Genomic DNA, 19,207 nt, shown 5'->3' on the forward strand with positions numbered 1-19,207 from the left:
CTCAGAGCTTGTGGGGTTTTATCTCTGGGTTCACATAGCTGTGTGGATGAGTCCTCCAAGCTTTCTCGAAGAAATGTCAAAATAAAAACTGTATGCAATTAGGGTGTACAAAGGTATGTAAAACATTGTGAAATGACTATCATCAAGCCAACTAGCATATCAATCAACCCCCACCCCAGAGTCATCATTATTCTTTTGTGGTGAAAGCACTTCAGATCTTCCACTTTGCACGTTTCAACTACACAGGGAAGTCCTAAGCAAATATATGTTGAATATGTGTGTTTGGTATAGATTTAAATTTACAGTTTTCTATCATATAGACAATGTTAGTATGTTCAAATAAGTTGTATACAGCTAACACAGCCTTTTTATGTACTTCATAGATCACATACGGCACATACACAACCTATAACTATGTATAGTATTAGCCATGACCACCAAAGTGAACATTGTATTCTTACAAGAAAAAAATAAGTTTGTGCCCATAGAATGGCACCTACCCATTTGCCATCCATACCTCCTAGTCCCTGGCAACCACTTTCACATGCATTCTAGTGAGAAAGCAGGTGACATGTTATATGTCTTTTTTTTTTCCTTGTCTCAATGTTCCTTAGTCCTATCTCATCCATGTGGCTGGACAACAGCCAGATAATAGCCTGCGAAGATTTCTGTCTGTTTGTGGCTAAACGATGTTTCATTTTTGTGTACACATATGTCTGTGTGTAGAGAGAGAGGGGGTAGTGCAGTGCTCATTTTTAAACTCTATTTTATTGGGGTTCCTTAAAGCATCTCCCTTCCAACCCTCAACCCTAGGTAAGAGAGAGAAGGTTAGTGGGGAGAGGGGATGCAGACCCCTTCACTTCTCCCGGCTGTTTAGAGTCTATGGGTTATATCAATCTCTGTCAACAGCAGGCACAACAAGAACTCTCCTACAAGCATCTGTGTTGAAATGTTTCTCTCCGTCTGTTGCCAAGCCACCAAACCATCCTTCTCTGGTCTCTCAAAACTGCCATGGCCCACATGCCATCACCGCATGCCACCCTTTCTCTTTCTGGGCCCTCATATTTATATCCTCAGAGCCCTAGATGAGAGATGTGGTCTTGCTAAAATATGTGTGTTACTGGGGATGGGTTTTGTGGTTTCAAAAGCCCACAACCTTTGTAGGTGTTTGGCTCTGGCTCTACCTGCAACCCTGGTCATTGTCTCAACATGTCAGCTCTCAGCGACTGCTCCAGCACACCTGCATGCCTGCTGCTCTCTAAACACCATGCCTCCACGCCTGCTGCCATGCTCCCTGCCATGATGACTGTGGGTAACTTCTGACATTGTAAGCAAACCTCCAACAAAAAGCTTCTTTTTTTCCATAGCCTTGATCAGGGTGTCTCCTTCCTCATAACTACAGAGAAATAACTAAGACAGCGACCTGCAACTCATTATGAATATCATGCTGACCTCAAACTTACAATGTCCCTGCCTCAGTCTCATGTAATGAGGTGGCAGGCATGTGTCAATATGCCCAGCTTATGTGAGTCGGTTATTCTGTGTGCTTTATTCCATGTACACCTGAGCTGATATAGCGGTAGAGAAGAGTCATTGATGGAGAACAGTCTGCCATGGGCCCAGGAACTTGCATAGCACTTGGGGCCTACACACACACACACACACACACACACACACACACACACACACACCAAGATACCAGGTTAGATTCCGAGAGAAAGTTCCTGCAGCCTCCCTGTTCTATTTCCAGTATAACATGCAAGTAAATCTTGCCAACCTCAAGTAGTTATTATAAGCAGGAAAGAAACTGCCAGTGTGTCAGCCCAAATGAAAATCATCCAAATAATCACAAGAAATAGATAGCAAACAGAAGCATGAGGTTGAGAGCAATGCAGTGTACAGTTAAACCAGACAGAAGAAACACATTGGAGTGCACTGAGAACTGTGATGGCAAAAGTGAAGAAAATAAACAAATAAACTAAATGTCACAACGGAACTCTCAGTCAAGAATATGAAATTGCAAGATATGGAAATAAAATGGCCATCCCAAAAAGAGTAGGAGTGCCATGTCACAATTCGGAATGGAAAAAAACATAAAAATCAGATGCCAATGTCTTGATACAAACTGCAGAAATTCCAGCTGGTACTATACACTTAAACTGGGTGGCTGGCCCTTAAACTAGTACAAATGTTCTTGGGAACAGCATTAAGCAAAGATTCTTCTACTTTAAGAGGTTTGTGCATGGTGTATCTCCAAATTCCTTCTCCTCCTACTGAGAGCACAATCATTCATTGGCTGTCTTGGTTTATGCTTGTATCCTCAGAGATAGGGAGGTTCAGGCAGAAGGATTTTAAGGTCAAGACCAGCTTGAGTTAAATAGGGTGACACTCTATCCACAACAAAACAAACAGATGCTGCTCAAACCAGTGTTCTCGGTCTCAGAGGTCATGATATCAATGTCAATCACCATGTTCTAGCAAGTTTTTGTTTGTTTGTTTGTTTGTTTTTGTTTTTTACATGCAAGACCAGGGCTTCTTCATGGTCAGGACCATGGAAAGTTCCCCAGGAATGCTGCCTTTTTCCAGAGTCACAGCAAGATGTGGATCTTCTTCCAGATGTGGGTAGTGCAGATTTACTCCCATTCCACATGTTGTCTTTTCAGTGGATTAACTGTTATTTGCTGTTGGCCTCATTGGTAAATAAGCACAGGACTTTTTAAGAACTCCTTGCCTGTGATGATATCTGCCTCTAGCATTTTCAGAGTTTCGGTCTTACATTAAGGCTAGTCATTTGTTTGCCATGAATTTCTCCATGGAGAGGTGGGATCTAGCTTCATTCTTGTCCAATTGGAGTGTACTGTTTTAAGTGAATAAAGTCAGACAGACAAATCTTGCGTGTTTTTTTTTCACACTTGAGTCTCGTAGGTGTTATACAGATCCATAATATCATGGATGTGTAGATGATATGCTAGTAGAAATAAAACAGACTAAAAGGAACTGGGGGGTTGCCATAAGAGGGAAGGGAACAAAGTCAGAGTAAGGGGGTTGTGTTGGCCTTGTTAACATGCTTGCATGACAGTGTCTGCATGAAACTCAGTTCTGTGTACAACTACTAAACACCAGTTAAAAAACAAAATGCATAATGGCATGTTTAGTACATCAAACAGACCAAAAGAATTTCAGGTCAAGGTTTTAGGTTCTCTGTGAGACAGTTTCTGACTCAGTGTTTTCCGGTGACACCTCATGGCTTTCACCAATTCATTGAAGAGAAACATGGAGTTTGGTTACAGACCCTTAGTGGACCTGGGGCATTAGTCATGGAGAGTGTAAGGGCCATTTCAGAGACCAGGAAGAACCTCCCTTCTGTTCACTGAATTTGTCAAGATGAGGATGGAGCTGGAAACCAGAAAGGTATAATTGGCAGGTGGGTATGTTTGCCTTTTAGTAAATGTAATGTTCATAATGCAAAATTGTCCTTTCCCTAAGACTTAAGCTAGAGTAATCTCACCAGGGGGGGGACCAATACTTTCAACAAGTCATTTGGTCATTGGCCTTGGTGTATTGTGCTTTGTATAAACTCTTAGAATGGATTTGGTGAAGATAGGAGGAAGGGACAGGAAGCAGATATGCAAGTCAGTGAGGCAGCCCAAGGTTAAAAGGAGTAAAGATAATTTAGCTTGTACTCACTGCAGAAGAGACAGTGGAAAACTAGGCCAGGGACGTGCGGAAGGAGTTTCGCAGAGATACAGGACACCAGCCTTCAAAATACAAATAGATTAAGGGTTTCATGTACTCGTGACACTAACTCCTTTCATAAACTATATGCACAGCACATTTCTGGAAGGATCAGAATGTGTCTGCACCCTGCTATCACTGAGACAGGGCCATCCTTTACGAGGAAAACTGGGTCTCCCTGGAGATCCTCCCCTGAAATGGCAAGGATGGGGTCCTACCTTCAGAATCTAGGTGGCAGGAGCTTCTTTCCTTCCCCACAGTAAGCAATAAGTTCTTCCCCTTCAAGAATGTGGTGAGTCTGCTTTCCCTACCATGTGACTGACCATCACCCACAAAAGAACAGTGGCCCAGATCTTTGACATTCACTGGTGTATGGAATGACTGTAGCTCTGAGCTCACTGTGGTGGCCCATACTGGCAGGATATGTTGAAGTCGTAGAGTCAGAGACATCTCTGATACAGATCTGGGCCTGCTGTGTCTACAGAAACTCCCAGTTAGCACTTGGTAAGGGCCAGCAACTGTGTCCTGACCAGGCATGAGGATTTTCCTGAAGAGGACTGGATCTGCTTAAGATATTTTGCTTTCTAGTCACACTTCTCCCTCCCCCTCCTCTACTTATTTGTCCCTTTTCTCTCTTTATCTTTGTTTAAAGACGAGGTGCTCAGCCAAGGTTTGCATAGACATCACTATCATGTCCTGAAGCTTCTGAACCTCCTGCCTCCACCTTCTTAGTCCCGGGTTATAGATATTTGTGACTGCACCCGGCTTATTTGGTGGCAGGGATCAGTTCTGGAGACTCCATGCATGCAAGGAGAGCCCTCTACTAGCTAAGCTGCATCCCCAGAAACAATATGCCCTTTTGTCAACACCGCAGTTCCTTTACACAAGCCCTAGCTGGTCAAGCCCTCTGGTCAGTATTTAGCCAGAGTCTTGGCGGATCCAGTCCCACACTGGATAGACACGTGTGGTAAGGCGCTTCAGGTGAGTGTCACAGCCAGTCGCTGCCTCTCTCACAGAAGCAAGTCCAACTGTCTCCACGGCAGTCCCACCCGGAAATCTGTAGCCTGTGCCACACATTCTCAGGACACTCGAGGTCCGTTTGCCACTTGGTTCTCCTTCCCAGTGGAGACACCTCAAGAACTCAGCGATCAACAGAGCCACAGACATGGAGTCACAGACGGTGACCAAGTCCTGTCTGCTGCACCCAGGTCCTTACTTTCCAAGTTGCTAAACTGCTAAGCACCTTTCAGTGTGTAGCTTTAGGTTTGCCGTCCCAGCCCACAGGGCTATCGACCTTCTGTGTGTAGAGTTTGTGTGTTTTTGTGAAGGGGACAGTAACTTCCTCGGAAACATAAAGAATGCCTTAATACTGCCTACGATAGTTCATTGAGAGTGGTTGAGTCCATCAGGGGCTGAGTGACAGCTGTACTGCACAGCGAGATGGCTGTGGGTTGAAGGATGGGGAGCTGGGGCAGAAGAAGCCATCACTTCCCAGAAACTACACTTAGGGCCTAGAGGGGAACAATAACATATTCCCACAACAATACCCTGACACAAGAGAGTTCCATTACCACAAGATGACATTCATCACCTCTGGATGTTTATGGCACAATGAGTCACGCTGTCTGTTTGTGCCTTTGGGGAGAAGTCAGTAAAATAACAGCAGAGCATGACCCTCCTCCTTTTCCAGGTACTGAGAAAAATCCACATATCTGCACTGCTGGCCCAACAGGTCGTGGCTAAGGCTTTGATTAGGGATTTTGGCTTCCTGGGTACTGGGTATCCTGCCAAATGGATCTTTTTGGGCTCATGAAACTGCTTTCTCTTCAACATGCTCCTCACCATGAAGCATTTTGCTCTGGAACAAAGTGTACAAAGGCCATGGGAACTCCCCTTTGTCTTATGTCTTCCATGTTTAGCACAGTTTTCATTGCATCACCCCAGAAACAAAAATCTCAGAAAACAAAAGAGAATAACACAGCAGCCCCACTGCTTACCTAATTGCTTGTGGCTGTAAATACTTCTGCTTTCTCTGGAGTTGTCACTTGAGTGTGTGGGAGCTACTCAAGGCTCTCCAATCCATACTCAATCCTTTCTTTCCTTGAGACGGTCCCCCACCACCTGTCCTGACTACATATTTCGATTAAGCACAGCATCATGTGTGGTGAGCACTCTTCTAGAACATGCCCTAGCAACAGCCTTTTTGAGGGCACTTGTGCCCCTATGAAATGGGCGCAACCTAATGCCATTCTTCAAACCAACAGAATTTGGCAAATATGACAGTATGCAATTCCTGCTCAAGAACAGGCTATCACAAGACTAAGCCTACCATCTTACACGCAAATTTCCTCCCTCTGGCACTAACTGCACAGGTTCCTGGTGGAGATGGCCAGCTGGAAAGGAGCTGGTAGCAGTATGTCTAACATATACCATTGCCCTCATGCTGCTGCCCATCAGGAAATGGATCCTGCCCCTAACTGGTTCACCTTCAGTCAGGCCTATGGGATAGAGACCACAGTCCCTGGGCAACTGACATCTTGACCGCAACTGGGTGTCAGAAAGGTTGAGAAGTAGATGACCCACACACGCCATGAAGAATGCCTGATCCACCCTCCTCTGAGAGGAAAACTGTATACTCTGGTAATCTGCTGTACTTTGTGTTATTTGCTACAGATCAGTCACTAATGTTAAAGACAATGGGAATACACAGGATTGGGACTGTAAGAAAGTGACAGAAGACCTGAGTTAAAACAGGGAGAGTTTCTTGCGACCCGGGAGGCACAAGATGTGCCCACTTTTCAGTCAGACTCAGGGTGGAGTCCCAGGTTTGGTGTGAGTCATCTTGAGTGACTTGGAACAAATCACTTGATGGCCTGAGTTATCCCTCCATAAAATCAACTGACACTGAGTCTGCAAGACTGTTGGAAAATACACACCAATTTAAGTAGCTAACGTGACTGTATCTGGAATGTTCTAGGCACCCAAGAAATAGTAGTCTGCACTATTAAGGAGGTAACCCAGTTTGTGTCCACCACCTACCTCTTAGGAGTTTTCCCACGGCCTCAGGAGGGTTCTGGTGCTGAAAAAAAGTAACTGGGGAACAAGGATCTCTCCAGTAGGTAGCACAAAAGCCTTTGTTCTTCTGGAAGGAAGGCAGATCAGAGAGGATACATTTCTAAACAATACTACCGGGATGAAGAGAGATTGGACCTTATCAGAACACAGGATGAGGCCATGTGGCTTGGACAAAGGCCAGATATACTCCTTCCTTCTGCCTCCACATCCCTTCCCTCTCCTGAATACTGCCCTCCATCTCTTATCATATCTCCCTACCCTCCTTGATTTCATTGCTCAGGGGCCTGATCCCATAATTATGTCTCCTTCTTCTCATGCATTTCATATATGCTGGGAACCCTATCCTTCATTTTACAGCCAGGCCCAACATTGATTAAGTCACATTAATGTCTTTAGTAACATGGCCTCTTCCAGATCCCCCGGCCACAGAGCATAGAACCTGGCTATCCTTTGGGAAGCCAATCAGATGAGCATTCCTTAGGCCTTTCTATCAAGACCTAGCAATGGGTCATTAAGAAAGCCCAACATACACATCACGGGAAGGCCCAGGCAACAGTCCTAACCAGCCTTTTTGAGATTTCCCTATCTATCATCCATTTCCAAAAGGAATGATTTTGTGAGAGAATTTGCCCCTCACTCCATACACCTTCGATCTATCCCACAGACTCAGGAATCTCCAGAGTGGTCTCAACTTTGCTTTCATACAACAAAGAGAGCCTCCAATTATCCTCTCCCTTGGGGCCTCTGCACTTACAGCCCCTCTCTGGACCCAACATTCCCTCACAAGGCTTTCACTTGATCTCTTTGTCTGTGATACTCTAAATTAACCGCAGGGAAAAGATCTTCCCAGAACAGAATACACAAGCAACTGTTCCTCCAGAAAAGGGGCAGATCACAGTGGATAAAGGAATTCCAGTGGGGATGAAGGTGCCTTATCAAAGGAGAACGAGGCCGTGATGCTGATGCCGAGGGCCAAAGTTTCTCTAGCTCCCCTGGAAGCCTCTGTTCATCCCTCCTTTTCCCTCGCTGCTTGCCCTCTAATTACACCTCCATCCCTCTCCACCCCTGCCTCTGCTCTGCTTGTAAGTACACACAAATGTGCGCACACACATTACCACTCACAGTTTGTTCTTCTCCACGCAGTTGTTGCACACTGAACCTCTGTAGGGACAGGGCATTGCCATAATTGCACACATTCCAACTCTGCCCTGGGGAACACCCTTGCCTTGTTGATCTGGGAAAAAGCAGTCCCTGTCTTGGGCATCTTACACTGACCAAATGATCATGTGTCCACTAAACTCTGCAGATCCCAGATTCTGTTCTGGGACAGAGTATACACTCTCCTTTCTACTGCCTCCAACACTAAGCCCAGACTCCAGCAGAGCAAAATCTGGGCCAAGTGTGAAGGAGGAGAGCAACCTTCCTGTAAGGCTTTTGGGAGTTCCAGAAATGAATCTGGGATGTTCAAATGAACACGGAATACTACACTAGATATAGTGTGAGGAGAGAGACAGAGACAGACAGAGACAGACAGGGGCAGAGACAGATAGGCAGAAACAGAGAACGACAGAGATGAGGTTCTGAAGCCTCCTGTTCCTTTCGGCCCATCAGGACATGCTGGAAGGAGGAACTTGGTGGGAGGAGTACCACACTCCAGATCATAAGATCAGATCGTGAGAAAGTGTTGTGACTATACACAGCCAAAACCCAATAGACAATGAATGGATTTAATGGAATAAGGATTCATGATAAGGAGCCCTTATCTCTCCTGCTTGCCTAGGACACAGAGAAAGCCTGACACAGAATCTCCATTCCCCAACCCAGCAGAGCCTGATGTCCCAGCTATATGTTCGGCCTCACTCCTGCGTGACTTTGCAGAAGGCCACAGCTTTTGGTGCCATAGTAGGCTGGCAAAACCCTTCCTTCACTGTATTTTTCCCCATGGACATTTCACAGGGCCTCAGTTTTGGACCCTGTCAGTTGCTAGGAGGCATGTTCCATATGCCACTTCTAGTCACAATCATAGTGTTCTCACTTGGCTCACTCACCAGTGACACCTTCTTTGTCTGTGAACTTGAACAAGGTTATCACCATTCCATATCATCTCTACAGTGAAATCTTTCACGAAATATCTGTAAAATTCTGTATACCTGCACATACTTTGATTCCCAATCTCAAGGAATAGGATTTTAAGGCCATTGCTGTCACAAGAGCCTGTCTCCAATGAGTTCCTCTCCATGGCTCCATCTGCTGGATACAGTCCAAACCCAACAGGCATCATGTCCTAGAAGGTCAATTTTCAAAGCCCAGAACTACAATGCAGCTGGACTCAATAGCTTCAACCAGACCAGGTCCTTAGGACATCATTACCCCTGAAGTCACAAGAGAGAGTTCATAAATCCAGACTAACCTTCTCATCCCCTGCAAATTTCACAGGGGCCAAACACTTTTGAACACACACAGCCCCAGAAGTCAGCGTGTCTATGAGATGGGAGGCTATACTCTGCTGCCTCGTGGTAGCCATGTTTAAATTCTGTAAACATACAGTAGAGAAATTGGTAGCTGCTTGTTTGTGGTTCCAAAGTCACTGCAGCGGCCTGGTCTTGTTCCTCTGGAGATCCCCCCTCCCACTGAACAGGTATACTCACTCATACCAGAGGGCTAATTCTCTGGAAAACATCCCTGACTCCATGACAACCACCAAGGCTGAAGGGTTACCTGATTGAGCTAGCAACCCTCTGGTCCCTGACCTTCTTCCATCCCTCAGGGCTGTCCTTGTGCCTTTCCTGATGTTACTCCAGCACAGTTCCTGAGGGCTAACTCTGAGTCCTCCCTGCCTGAGATGAACCACCCACCCTGGAATCTCAGGTTTTGTCAAGGAGGTATTTTTCTCAATACATCGCATGTTGCAACCACAAAGTGGCAAAGTTCAAGGGTGCAGCAACAGCAAATGAAGTCTGAAGGGCAAAGAATAACAACCTGAGCCTCAAAAATTCACACCTCCTCTTTGGGGACACATTCATCAATGGTTACTTGATGTTGAAATGGACCTTTATTAAGGCCTCCAAATTCTATTTCCATATTTTTTTCTAGAGAAACAGTTTCTTTAAACAAGGGTACTTGAGAAACACATAAAAAAGGGACAACTGTGAAGAGCAGGAAAAAGGTACTTACATCTGGACATTAAAGAAGACTGGCACACTGCATATGTTACAAATACCATGCAGGTCTTGAAACCCATGGGCACATAGTTTTCCATGATGATAGGTAAATTCCCCCAGGCCTCAAGTAAAATTAAAAGAAAAAGTAAAACACTCTGTGCAATATGAGTCTATTTTTTTGTCAAAGAAAAACAGGCCTATGTGTATCCATAGATGCACATAAATGTTACGTCTGCAGAATTCTTGAAGACACACTCCAGTGGTAGTAAAAGGGCTGGTGATGCTGGAAGCTACATGGAGGGACTGTTCTGTCACTGTTCTTGTGTTCTTTGGTGAAATCACACACAGGAAGATGATGTATGAGGGAGACAAGATTTTAAACAGGAGACATTGCTGTGTGTCCTCAGAAAAGGATCTGTTTTCATTGTATCAGGCAAAGGGCTTCCCACCTTTGAAGCGCTCCAGAGAACCTGCTTGCAAGTCACGAAGCCTTACCGGTATCCACCTATGTACATAGTGCTTCCCACAGTAATTACCTGTAGTTTATCCAGTTGTCTCTCTGGGCTGACGGCATCTTGCTGACCTCACTTCTGTGTAACGGGCACTACAACTGAACATTTCAACAAAGTCTCTCTTCCCTATACCCTTGTCCATCTCAGCACCTGACAAAGGCGAGGCTACCACAAAATGCACTTTCTTCTTTTCATATATTATATCTTAATGATCGAATGAAATTTCAGACATAGAGTAGGTGCTCCTTCGGATGAATCAAGCTCACAGTAGGAGAATCTGTTTAACATGACCCTCCCCCTCCAAAACCCTCAAGAACTCTGGCACCCTTCAAAGCAAGTGCGTGGACACAGCCTTTGTTCTCCAAGAAGTTCCCAAAGGGGGAAAACACCCATCCTGGTCAAGATTATCAGCTTCACACAGTGCTTTGCTTTCCCAAGGTGTTTTTTTAGCTACCTGGTTATCCATATGAATCCCAGGTTCACTGTACAGAGAAACCCAAAGATGGGTACCTTCGTCTGCTTTGTGGACTGCCATTCAAAAATAAAAATAAAAATACCAAAGACAAGATGATTAGAACAGCAGAAATTTATTTTCTAATGGTCCTGCAGACTGGGGAGTCCAAGATCAAAGTGCTTCCCAGCTTGGCTTCTGCCAAGTGTTCCACCTTAGCCTTCTCTCCAAGTCATGCCATGGCATCTCCACCAGGCATTCATGCATGCCCAGAGCATGTCCTCTGGTGTCTCTTCACATAACAACATCAATCCTGTTGAGTCAGCTTCTTACCTAAGGTTAAGTGCCACCTTAATTCCACACTAAAGGCTGCAAACCCAGTCTGCTCTGGGCTAAGATTGCAACAACAACAAAAAGTTGTGAGGGGTCATAGTTCAGTCCAAGAAAGGCAGAAAGGTGTCCTGTGGCTAACACTGACCTCCTCCTGTTCCCAATTCCACGCTGTCAAATGACAGACACGTGAATATTGCCTCAAGACTGTGACAGAGATTGCCTCTCATCCTGCCTAAGCAGCCAAGTTCCACATTCTAGTGCTGGTAAGGAAGTGGGCCCACAGGGTTACCCACAGGTGTTGGACACTGGAGCATCAATACAGGAGTCAGGACCTCTTCATCAGGCCCTGGGCACATCCGCAGAAAACTTAAAGGACAAAATCTTGGCATGGGCCCTAAGCTTAGGACCAATTCCTGGCTCCTGGGAAACCTCATTCAGAAGTTGCATCTTAAAGGGTTTGGGGCTCTGGCTGAAACAGTTCTCCCGTCTCCTTCTGCCCCCTGGTGGTAGCTCAGGGAGGCAATGGGTGGAGGCAAGGAAACATGGAGTTCTACTATGGATGTGGGACAAAAAGGGGGTGGGGACTTTCTCCTCGTTAACATAGCGGGCTTTGTAGGCGGTTAGATACATGGGCATGGAAAGGACACAGTAAGGACCAGGAAACCTATTCACTTCAGGGAGTGGGGGCATGACAGTTCTGAGCTTTGGGGAAACATGAGCCTGGCCATACCTAAAGTTCTACTGGGGTGCTTGAGTAAATGATGCGAAGGTCCACAGGAAATCACCGGACTCTTCTACCTCTGATTTGCACAAGGACCACTGACACTCTGCTCTTTGGGGCACAGCGAAGGAGTGGTACACCAGCTTGCTCTCCTCCAGGACAGCCAATCATCGCCTCTGGAGCAAAAATGGCGGTCTGGAGGCAGTTTGTCTGGCAAATCTCACCTATAGGCAGAGCTCCATGGCACACCCTCCGCACTCCCCCCACGACTCCTTTTCCTCATTTCTCTTCCACTCCTGGGCCACCTCCAACTCCAGAGTGTTGCCCATGGGAACTGTGGCACAGAGGTGATGGCTGAAGGCCAACAGTAGCTTTTCACAGTATATGTATTCAAACGTTAAAGATATCATTTTGATTTTGCCTCCACACCGTACAAAGGCACATGAATAGCCTTCCATTACTCTCAAAGGCCACATCTTCATCATAAGCATCACTCATGATTTCACCTACAAGTTTTCACAACTCAGTGTGTGAATTCCACTGGATGGTTACATGATAGCAGAGTCTGCTAGGAGCAGAGTATTAAACATCCCTGCTTGAGTGGTACTAAAGCATTCTCCATGACTTAGGAAAGCGCACAAGCAAAGAAACCAGACTGGGGGACACTGGCACCTGGGGAGGCTGCTCAAGGCACGGGATCAAATACTGTCACCCCAAATGAGGTATGGCTAAAATATAAGCATGCTTTGTTCTCAAAGTGAGACCCCTTAGTGCTCTGCTCAGAATGCAGAAGCATGGCTTGAGCCTGCTGCAGTGGGGGCGGAGGGGGGCGTGCAGAGAGAAGATGAAGAGCAGAGAGAGGGAAAGAGCAAGTGAGGAAGAAGGCAAGAGAGGGAAGAATAAGGAGGAGAGAAGGTGGGAGGAGTGGGAGAGAGAGGCACAGGAACAGAGGAGAGGTCACATATCAAAACTGTATCCACTGGTTGGACTGAATGTACAGGACTGAGGCAGGGAGGATCCTGCTTCAGGGACAGGGGCAGAGTGTGCAGGTGCTGAAAGGGGCATGCACAGCATTTACACTCAGCACAGAGGACAGCTCAGCTTATTTCTGCAGGGAAGGCACTGAGTAGGACTTCACTCCAGCAATCACACAAGCTCTTGGAAGCATGATCTTCATCCCCTTCTTTCCACCTCCTGGATCAGTGAGTCCCATTTCCATGTGGTCTGGAACACCCTCCAGGGAGGCCGGGGTCTGGTCAGGGTAGGTCTCCCTCGTCTCCATCCTCGGCACCTCTACCAGAAATACAGATGCACAACACAGTAGCCGAATGGGGTGGCAGACAGCAGCCATGATGGGACCACGACTTTAACTCTCTTTTGCAGACTGTGAGAAACCCACAACAATATTCCCACGAAGGTGTTGCCTTGGCTCACAGCATGGAGAACTCATCCAATGGGCCAACTGGAACCAGGAGCCTGCTCCTCCAAGAAGGTCCTGGAAAGCCAGCACTGGCACGCATGCCCAAGTTCTTCAGGTGAGGGCTCTGAGCCAGCCCCTGCCCCTCTAACCCCTCAGAGCAAGCCTGTCTGTCTCCCTTGCTCTCCCGAGGCAGCACCTGAGCCCTCCTCTCAGTTTCTGCAGGGTTCTAGGCTTCCCTTGTCTCTCTGCTTCCTCCTTAGGAGGGGACTCTGGATTCAATGAGGCTGAGATCACAGCAGTCCTACCCATGGGACCACGGGCAGTGAGCAAGACCTGCTGCTGCCCAGGTCCCTGCTCGCCCCAGAATCTTTTCCAGTGAGGTTGAAATAAATGCCAGCACACTTTACAATGTTTTGCCTTCGTGATATTTCCTTCCCATTCCACACTGACACTCAGCTCAGATGCAATGATCAGGTTTTCAGATTTATTGGCTCTTTTGGGATCTGTGAATGTCAGAAGGTGGTGCCGCTCTTATTTCTGGAAGGCCATCCACTCACCTCCTTGAAGCAATGCTGTTTCCTGCTTGGGGATGATGGTGGAGTCCTTGTTCAATGCACAGAGACCAGTCAAGAGTGAGTTTTTCAAAGCTCTCAGCTCTGACTCCATGGGGCACTTGTGTGCTCCCAAGAGCCCTGAGGAGGAACTAACATGGCTCTCTGGCCCCTTGCATTGCAAACAACCCTCACATGCAGAAATCCTTGGGCTTCTTCATGACTGGGTGGTGGAGGAGTAGATGGGGGATGATGCAGGATAGCGGTGGGCACTTGAAGAGTCCTGAAAAAGGACTGTAGACTTCTGTGCTCATAAACAATTCCCAGTCAAGTCACTGCTTGTCAAGAAAGACACCCTGCAAGAGATAACCTTCTCTGCAACTACACATGGTTTGTCTTCCTCTGTGGGCATTTCTTGCCTTTCCTTTGTGACCTTGAATGATAATGAAGCATAGTTTCCTCAGGACAAGGCTCCAATGGAGGATAGAGCACAGAATTTCACAGGGAGAAGGCCATGTTAGAAACTGCAACAGCTGGGTTGGAGATATGGCTCAGTGGTTAACAGGGCCTAGGTTTGATTCCTAACACGCACACGATGGCTCATAACTGAACATAATTCAGTTCCAAAAGAGCTATCTGACTCACCATTTCGACCTCTGTGAGTATGTGCAAAACATCCAAGCACTTAAGATCAAAATAATAATGAAAAATAAAGAAATTGCAACACCAGATACTAGAGAGCAGGGTGTTGACACTCTGGACTTCAGAAGCAACAGGGACTTGGACTTCATGGGGGACTCTCAAAATTCTGTGCTTTCTTTACTAAGTGGGGAACTGTATCTCATAATGCCACCCAGAATGCAGTAGCAACAATTATTCTCTCCACTTGTTCAGGGAAGAACAGCACTCTGGAGATGTCCTTTATATACAGGCTCGCTCTTCTTCATACTGCCACATCGGCCAGAATGGTTGTTTCCATCTTGGTAAAAATAAGTCTTCATATATCTGTTGTGTTCTGTAACAATACTGGTCCTGCACTTCTTCCAGAAAACAAACAAACATGTGGGATGTACTTGGCATTTGGAGACAGAGGAACTTCAGGATGCGAGCAAGTGGGTGGAAGGCATCTACAAGTACTTTGCATGGGGCATAAGAGCTTGCTAAGGGACTGTTGGCATAATGTTATTGTGCAACGTGTATAGATTATCCTTGTTCTATTCAAATGCTAATGAATCTATCCCACTATCTCATTTCAATCTGGACATGGCATTGTTATGTTTATTCTAAGGGTCTCAAGTTTGTATAAACATCGCTACTCATACATTCTCTGCCTTGCCAACAAAACGCTGACCAGCCAATATTAAGCTATAGAGAGAATAGGGTGGAACATCAAATTGCAGTGAGGGGAAGAGAAAGAGAAGAAGTGGGAGATCGAGCCAAGAGGAGTGGTCCAGGAAGCATCAGGAGGTGACAGCTGGAATAGCAAAGGACAAAAAATATGCAAGTTTGATGGGGGTATTGGCTGGGAAGAAGATAGACTAGATGGGTGGTTTAAGATGGAGTAATAATTGCACAGTATTGTGCTCAAGGCTAATTTAAAGAATCTTAGTCTCTGTGTGTGGTTATTCGGATAAACAGTTGGTTAAAGGGCAACTGCCACCATACTAATTTCATACATTTATAGTCATATTAATAACCATTTCACATAGGCTGTTCAACATGGAAAGCCATTATGTTTGGGGGTTTTCCTCTTAGCCCCTAGTTTTTGCAATAATGACTCGTGAGACTCAAAATATATTTACAAATTGTAGGCCATGCAGGTAGGCCTGTTCCCTGATTTCCTCATAACTTAATAACCTACTTATTCTAATCTAAGGTCTCCTACATGACTGGTTACCTCGTCTCAGGTACCATACGTCTATTCTCGTTACATATTCTGGGAGGAAGCTCCTGTGCCTGGCTCTACTCCAGAACCCTTTCTGCCTACTGGATATTGCACCTTCTACTCTACCCTTGCCTATAGGCCATAGGTTTTTTAATTGGCATGTGTTGCATCCATACAATACACAAGACATTCTCTCTACAAGATATCCATTGAGATTGTGGAATATAGACAATGCATCTCCATGGGTATTTTGGAGAAAAACTTAAAGAGATATATATATATATATATATATATATATATATATATATATATATATATACTTAAAGAACTATATATACATAGTTAACTTAAAGAAATACATATATATATATATATATATATATATATATATTCTAATACAAAGGCTGTGGGCTCCAAGTGGAATGGAGGTGATTGGCATCTCAAATAAAGGGCTTAGACAGACAAGCACATATTCAGCCCCAAGAGCCATACTCCAGAGATAAAGAGAACATTCTCACAAAGACCCTCTCTAGTTCACCTCAGATTCCCATATTATGGTCACCTCCACCTCACCATAAGACACCTCTCCTTAATGCCTTCCACAGAAGTGAATGAATGAGGCATTTTAGATACAATGTTCTCTGGACCACTTATATCCCAGGGGAGGCAGCAAGAATGCTGGGGCCAGATCCACTAATGTTTCTGTCTAGAAAACATGAGGTTTCCAAGGCGCACAGCACATAAGGGAGATGTGATGAGCAGACTGTAAGGGCCAAAGGTACTCAAAGGCAAGGTACTGTTAGGCTCCTGCGATCCCCTGGAAGTTATCCAACTTATCACAGGAAATGGGGCTCCTTTAAAGCCATGCCTTGCAGGCCCTCAAAATGGGTAGGGCTATTCTTTCATCAGATCCCTCTCTACTCATTAAACTTCTGGATTGGGCCTCAGTCTGGCCATAAAGGCTCCACTCCAGGCTACGAAACATTTCTCTCTCACTTCTGTCAATGGTGTTCCCACAACACCAACAGAATCCTTTAGAGCTTTTCACACACAGGCGTTTGTTTTTCTTCTTTTCATTTATACAACCTTGCTGTAATCGTACCACTGCTCTCATAGCACACTATGGACTGGCTGTCCCAGGCCTCAGGAGATAGCCTCCACTTTGCACCCCTGGCTCATTGGGGCATAATCTCTGTTCTTGTGGATAGACATTTGCCCCTCTCCTGCCACTGCTTAGAAATGATGGATGAAAAGACCCAGAGCGTGTAGTGCATAAACTGCATGGGTGCTGGAATCCAGAGGAGCTACCAAAGCAGCTGGAGATGGGCCTTCCTTCCCTCTGACTCACCACGGAGCCACGCGTGCCTCCTCCAAGTCACTGCTAATCCCTCTCTCCTCTCAGGAGCAAGTAAAGATTGTGCCTCCTGCACATGTGTTTTCATTCTTACACCATTCCCCCAGTATCCTCTAATTCTGGTCTCCCCGTGCCAGGGAAGCATGGAGTCTTCAGGTACCTGCAACAGCCCGACAGAGGGTCTGTGCAGATTTTACATCTCCAGGTGGGCAGCTCCTGGAGGCTGCTACCTCACTGCAATGAAGCCTGCTGCCTCCCAAATGCTCCCCTCACATGGTTACGTGACCCTTCTCTGAACTCCCTGACCACCTAGTTCATAGGATCACCCCATTTTCATCTGACTGCCACATCTACCTAAGCTATTATACATTGAGAGACCCAACTAGACTCTCAGGTGCCCGGCAGAGGCTGAGTCTGCTGTATCCTCAGATTTCCAGTGTCCTGAAGAGTGCCTCACATACAGCAAATTGTCACTACATTCATGTTAAATAAATGAGTCCATGAGCAAAGTGTCTACTTCAATTTTATTTCACCTACATTCCAGAGCTCTGGGTGAATACAAGTATATAATCAGCTGGATTTGTTGTGTGTAAGATTTTAGCCACATTTGTATTTTGTCTCTTAATATCTGAAGGGGGTAATCACCGTGTTTTAAATTCCTTCAACATCTCAAAGAACTACTGACTCTAGTATATTTTAGATCCAAAATGACAGTGTGTCACGAATGTTTTGTATAAATGAACAAATCTCTCCTAAATAAGGATCAATGAAACCCTGGATGTATGCCAAGCATAAGCATGGATGCTAGTAGTTAATCGTATGCCTTATAAAAGTGAGGATTTGGGAAAGATTTTAATTTGCCTTTACTTCCACTCTAATTTAACAATGTTCATAGAGAGTCCCTTTTGATTTGTTTTCTGGTACGGTTCCAGGAATGGAGCCCACAGCCTTACCCATGTGAGGAAAGCCTTCTTTCTACCACGCAGCCACATCCTCAAGCTTCATCCCTTCGTTTTCATACTTGATCCCTTGCAACTGTTTATCAACGGGAAAGGGGTAGGTAGCTACAAAGCAAGCACGACTTTGCAATGTGCAGATTGAGTGCCCAGTCACCACGAAGCACAGAGAACAGGAGCACAGTGCTATCTCTCTATGACTCCTTCCTGACCCTGCTCTACCCCTGCGCTCTTCATACATCACAGCTCCAGGGCCACCGCTCCTGCATCCGCTTGACTACCCACAACAAAAGCAAGGAAGCCTCAGCCTCAGCCATCCCTGGGGGCAGCAGAAGCCCTGACTCTGGCCTGAGATTGTGGCTGGCACCGGCACTGTCCCCGGTACTGACCATCACTCGGGCATGTCTCTAGCCCTGGCCCTGACACTCGCATTGGCACTGGCGCTGATGCTTGCTTCCGCCGTGGCACAGGCCCTGGATCTGGAACTCGCTCGCACTAACACTCGCACTTGTCACATCACCACCAGCAGCTGCTTCTCGGCCACCGCACAGCACCGGGTACTTCCTCGTCTTCTTGCAATGCCTCATTTACCGCCACAGCAAGGCTCTGGGCCGGGTGTCACTCACTTGGGCCACAAACTCCAGGGCTTCCATCTGTCGTGTTTCCTTTGAGAGCCCCACAAGAACACCGAGAGCAAGGGACTGCTGGCGGACACCTACTCACTCGTGCACCAGAGGCTTGTGCTGCACACAAGCTCTGGTGAGGCGCTTTGGTGATGGCTCCCAAGGATGGGATGCTTTTTAGGCGAACATACCTCCAACACCCTCCACACCTCCCCGGACACACCTCCTCTGGGACACAGCTGGCCTGCACGAAGAACAAGTCCGGGATACTCAGCGGAAGCCCAGTCTTTGGTGTGCCCTGGTCGCCTCTCAGGCCCCAAAGGCAGGGCAGGATGGATTTTTTTTTTTTCCTTTTCGGGACATAGGAGTGCTCTGGAGGGCCAAGTTCCTTTACCTAGACCCAAAGACTAACTCGGGGAGGTCAGAGGCT

At 46.2% G+C, this 19,207-nt stretch overlaps 1 protein-coding gene across 1 annotated transcript in view; it reads right to left on the minus strand.

Moving 5' to 3' along the window:
- The window catches only part of LOC110543413 (doublesex- and mab-3-related transcription factor C1-like), a 30,693-nt gene that overhangs the window by 10,720 nt on the left and 766 nt on the right, over window positions 1-19,207 (minus strand). The gene's annotated exons all lie outside the window — the stretch shown is intronic.

Source organism: Meriones unguiculatus, chromosome X, assembly GCF_030254825.1.
Source record: "Meriones unguiculatus strain TT.TT164.6M chromosome X, Bangor_MerUng_6.1, whole genome shotgun sequence".
In the NCBI taxonomy this organism is placed as follows: domain Eukaryota; kingdom Metazoa; phylum Chordata; class Mammalia; order Rodentia; family Muridae; genus Meriones; species Meriones unguiculatus.